This window comes from Melitaea cinxia, chromosome 8 (genome assembly GCF_905220565.1).
Source record: "Melitaea cinxia chromosome 8, ilMelCinx1.1, whole genome shotgun sequence".
Taxonomy (NCBI): domain Eukaryota; kingdom Metazoa; phylum Arthropoda; class Insecta; order Lepidoptera; family Nymphalidae; genus Melitaea; species Melitaea cinxia.
In genome coordinates, this window is record NC_059401.1 from 16,650,183 (window position 1) to 16,656,140 (window position 5,958).

General features: G+C 34.6%; 1 non-coding gene across 1 annotated transcript; it reads left to right on the forward strand.

Annotated features, from left to right (window-relative positions):
* The first annotated feature begins 5,470 nt into the window (after positions 1-5,470).
* On the forward strand, positions 5,471-5,542 carry Trnap-ugg. Its single transcript has one exon. It is a non-coding gene; the product is annotated as a tRNA-Pro (tRNA).
* Positions 5,543-5,958: the final 416 nt, after the last annotated feature.

Genomic DNA, 5,958 nt, shown 5'->3' on the forward strand with positions numbered 1-5,958 from the left:
GCAGCGGTTAGAAGTGTGCACAAATTAAGGAGGAAAAATCAATAATAAATAGACGATAGTTTGTCTCAAGCTACAAAATAATACAAATTTCATAATACGCGACTAACTCAATATCAGAAACGACTATTACCGCCCCAGGAAATCAAATAGCCTTTGTTATCATATACGCTAAGGTTAAGATGTTTGCCTCCCTTTTTAGAAAAAAACATCACAATTACTCCACATAAATTATAATATCATTTTGTTGATTATTGGTTGCTCTATCGGCGTCAACCACTAAAAAAATTATTTTTGCTTTTGTTTTTGTAAATTAATTAAGTGTAAAATATATGAGACGGCTTTAATTTTGAAACAACTTCAACATGATTGACGATCGGTATTTTTTTTTCTCACACAACACACACACACAGTTCCACTACCACCTTGGAACTTAAAACCGACCGATGGCGGGATACCATCCAACTACTGGCTTTGAAATACATAGGCTGAAGACGGGCAGCAGTATCTTCGGCGCGACAAAGCCAGCTGTAGCCAGCTGCGGTCACCAACCCGCCTACCTAGCGCGGTAACTATGGGCAAAATTTACGAGTTCGCGACATTTTTGGCGCGAACTTGTGGAGGCCTATGTCCAGCAGTGGACTGCAATGGGCTGAAGTGAGTGAGTGGGTGAGTAAAATTTTTTACTTATATATTATTTAGTGCGAATTATTTGCACAGGTACTGTTAGTATCACTTAATTCAAACATGTTCTCATACCTATAGCGGATTCATTCTTAAGTAGATTTTAATTAAAAAGAAATACATCGAAATAAATAAAGAATATGATTGTACTCCGACGAGCTTCATTGTGAACAGAAATTTTGAATTAAACCACACACTTAAGGCCACACAACTCACGCATTTAAACATTAAATATTTATAAATCCCAAATGTAACCAAGTGATTACAGTATGTGTACAGTAACCTCGGTCATGGCACACTCTCATGGAAAATTATTGTGAAGCAGATTTTGTAAAATCGCTCATCTTATACTTCTTTGTCTATTTTCAATTTTCCATCTTTTCGTCACCTTCCTGTTAAGCCTATAACGTTCTTTGAGGAAAGTGAAAATATTTGTCAGCAACGACGGCTCATTTCTTGCCTAAATAATTATTAATTTATCTTGAGTTGAGACAATGATATGATACTACGAGTATATGGCTGTCAGGTGTACATGATAAACACCGGGATTGACAGCTTAACGTGCTCTCCGAGGCACAGTGGGGAGACCTACAAGGACTACACAAACACCCAGACAACGGCAAACGTCTGTGTGGCCAATACAAATGTTTTTCATGTGCGGGGATCGAACCCGCAACAGCCACAGACCAGTGCTGTGACCGTTGCGCCAACGCGTCGTCGATTTTCGATACCAAAAAGCTATTCGGCGTTTACGACCTTGGAGCTCGAATCTCCCTAAAGGGTGTTTTTCAAAAGGTAGACATATAAACAATTGCTTCGCAATATATTTATAACAAAATTATGTACATTCACCAGAATATTCATTGTGTTGAAATAAATAGTATATCACAATGTAAACATGAGAAGGAATAACAAAATTGTAACTTCAAGTTTCCGACTGCGTAAAGTAAACGTGTCCTTTCCGGGTTATGGTATTCGCATGTATAATAAAATCACACAAACAATTTCGGAATTGTCTCAACATAAATTTAAAGTTTTTAAGAAATTAATAGATAAAGCGTATTATTTAGCACAGGATTACATAGTTGATAAAGATGTGTGGACTTAGTGACGCTGTATTTTATGCAACATGTTACTAATTTTGTACTAAAACACTGTTTATGTATTATTTTCAAAAGAGTAACTGCGGAGTTTCTTGCCGAATCTGTGGTAGCTTTACTTTTATAAAATAATAATCATTTTAAAATTTTAATTTGTAAAATGACGATTCGAAAGTGCTGCATTTTGATTGATTTTGATTATACAAATTTTACCCTAACTGCTATTTTGATATCTATACAAATAAATAAAATTGAAATGTCTGTTTGTAATATTAAAATAGCCGCTTTTTACTAAATGCATATGGATGGATACACCAAAATAACATTTTTTTTTTATTTTAGTCAGTCTGTCTGTTTGTTCCGGTTAATTTCTGAAACGGCTGTACCGATTTTGATGAGACTTTCACTGACAGATAGCTGATATAATAAGAAGTAACTTAGGCTACTTTTATTTTAGAAATTTGTTTATTTTGTAACTCTCCGAACTGAACAATAACTATTTTGTTAAATTCCACGCGGACGAAGTCGCGGGCACAGCTGGTATACTATAAAATTATACACTTAAATACAGTTTCTATAGTCTATTTTATTTAAAGTCTGATTAGAGTAGCAAATTATTTTTCTTCTATTTTTTTTTTCTTATATTATTATCATACCCCTTTTTTTATTTGCAAGAATCTAATGGAAAATTTAAACGAGATCTATCAGTCTAATAAAAATCAAAATTGCTCAAGATATTTTGACCGTGAATAGCGGCTTTAACGCGTAGAAAATAATCTTACGTTTTACGTAATTCAAGTGACCTCCAAAAGACATCTGTTATGCTCGTTGTCGAGTTTCAGTTGACTGTGTTACGCGTGCCAAATAAAATAAAGGAAAAAATTCCCGCTTTGATGTGTCACGTGACCGAATTTGAGACGAACGTTCCAGAAAACTCGATTTATTCTATATTATAATACTGCCTAACATTCATAATGACGTAACTAAATTGTCCATTCCCTTGGGATAAGATATTTCCAATGATTACAAGGAAGCGGATTTCTTGAATTTACATTCTCTTGAAATAGCTTTGAGACCACTACTGAAGACTTTGAAAATGGTAAAAAGAAAAAAAAAGAGAGAAAAGAAGGAAAACAGAAGAAAAATTATAAGAAAAAAATGAGGGTGATGTTCCGATAAATACTTTGATTTCGTTTTAGCTATTGCGTTATATCTCTATATTAGTTTAGACTGACAAAATTTAATTAGCGTAGAATAATCAGCTCCAGAAGCTTCAAGTGCTTCTCATCTGTTCGCCCCAATTACGGTTTTGAGACCCAAAAAGGAATAAATTTGATAGCTTAAATTGACACAGCCAGGCCAAAATGAAACCCATGACATTTTGATGAACATTGACGTTTTATAACCAAAAGGGCTTCGACTCTTTGATGTGCTCTTTTTGAAAATTCAAAAGGCCCTCAACCGTCATCACGTAATGACGATAATGACATAACTCAATTGACCATCTCTTTGATGTGAGATTCTTTGACGCTGATTACAAGGAAACGTTGACGTTACCATCAAGGTTGATTATGTTTGAGACGTTTTTCTTATGTGATGCTCTTTGACAAGTAAGATCGGGCAGGTTGAGTCACTTTTTTTAACCGACTTCAAAAAAAGAGGAGGTTTCTCAATTCGACCGTTATATATTTTTTATGTGTGGTCGCGGATGGCTTCGTCGTTTATGAATCGATTTTGATGATTCTTTTTTTCATTGGAAACAAGATATCCCAGCAAAGCAGGATCTGATGATGGAATCCCATAGAAATCGAGGGAACCTTTGAAAATCGTAGCAGTGAATAGTGCGTTTGTTAATTTTTTTCGCCTACTTACGTTGTATTTGTATCAATGTCGATGTAATTGAAGTCGCTTTTTTTTCGTTTGCTAGCGAACATAATTATTTCCATCACACTTCTATTAAATTAACTATTTATTTTAAATTCCTATAGACTTAATCATGACTATGGATATAAATTTTGGGGATAGCTCGGAAATTATGAAAAACATTTGTAGTGTTAATTCTGTGCAAAATACAATCATTACAGCCTATACAGTCCACTACTGGACATAGGCCTCCACAAGTTTACGCCAAAAATAACGTGAACTCATGGGTTTTGCCCATAGTCACCACGCTGGGCAGGCGGGTTGGTGACCGCAGGGCTGGCTTTGTCGCACCGAAGACGCTGCTGCCCGTCTTCGGCCTGTGTATTTCAAAGCCAACAGTTGGATGGTTATCCCGCCACCGGTCGGCATTTTAAGTCCCAAGGTGGTAGCAGAACTGTGTTATCCCTTAGTCGCCTCTTACGACACCCACGGGAAGAGAGGGGGTGGCTATATTCTTTAGTACCGTAGCCACACAGTACAGTACCGTAGCCACACAGTACAGTACCGTAGCCACACAGTACAATACAATAAATAACCAGAATATAAACCATAAAAATAGAAACACTTTTGAAAAGTAATTTTTAGCGTAGCTATATTTGCAGTTGGAATACGCTTCAGCCTGTAATATCCCACTACTGGGCATAGGTCTCTTTCCTCGTGTAGAAAGAAGGATCAGAGCTTAATCCACCATGCTGCTCCAATGCGGGTTGGCGGATATATTCCCTAGAATGAGTAACGATCGCTATCAGGTGTACGTGATAACAACCAGGACCGGACGGCTTAGCGTGCTCTCCGAGGCACAGCGGGGAGACCCACAAGGACTGCACAAAACACCCAGACCACGGCAAACACCTGTATGGCCAATACAAATGTTTATCATATGCGGGGATCGAACCGGCAACCGCCAACGCAACAGGTACAATCCATGGCATCCAATCATATGTGAAACAAAATGTTGTTAACCTTGGAACAACTTATAAACAAACTTGATAACGATTACAAGCGATTAAATTTTGACGTAATTAATATTGACTTTTATCAAAACTCAATCTCTAGTAAGCACATCAAAGAAATAAGCTTACAGAACCCGGCTCTGAGTCACCAAGCAAGTTAAAATTTGGCAACGTGTGATTGAAAAACAAAACAACTTAATATGGTTATTATCTCTATCGAATTTACAACATTATTGTAAAATTGTTGTGACATTTTAAATTTTTTATTTAAGTAAGTAGAATTTTTTCCCACGGGTCATTTGTTATTTGAAATTAAGAATTATTTATTTAATTTATTTAAGAAATATAGAGAACGTTACTATATATAAAAATCTCGGGTTAAAACTCTCAGTATTTTAATCTAATAATATAAAATTCTCGTTTCGCAGTGTTTGTTGCCAACCTCCTCCGAAACGGCTGCACCGATTTTTTATGAAATTTTATGAGCATATCAGGTAAGTCTGAGAATCGGCAAACATCTATTTTTCATACTCCTAAGTTATTAGAGGGGGGTTAATGCCATATATGGCAAAACAACATTTGCGGGGTCAGCTAGTGTACTTATAAAATTACTATTCAAAATAATATTGAAATAGTATTTTATATTATAAATAATATTAACTTAATGTCGAAAACAAGCTATATAGACATAGTTTTAAAATAGGAAACTTATAATTACGTTTCAACTTAAATAAAGATGAATTTCGAAAGCAAAAAATAACTGTTATTAAATTGAGTTACAGGCTGATACTCAAATTCGCGGCAATGTAATGTGGCTCGTTGGTCTAGGGGTATGATTCTCGCTTTGGGTGCGAGAGGTCCCGGGTTCAAATCCCGGACGAGCCCAATTCTATTTTAACTTTATTTTTCGTATCATTTTAATGATGAGATTATATCAAACTTTAATTATATTCTTGATCATATTTTATCAGAACAGATGTTTTTATAATTTGATTGATAATTATTTTGGATTACAGGTAAATAAGGAATACATACGGTAATTTATTTTTCGACCAGTTTTTTTTAAATATAATAATAAAAAAATAATATATTAAAAACAAATACATAAAAATAATAAGTATAACATAATATAAACAATTACATTTTATATCATTGTTCTCAATTTTATTTTCAAATATTAATTAATTAATTCAATTTAATATTGTTTGTCAAATATAAAGGGTTAGTTAATTTTAGTTTTATATGGGAGTAATTAAGCAAAATAGGAATTTACTTTGGTGAGTATATTAATTACATATTTT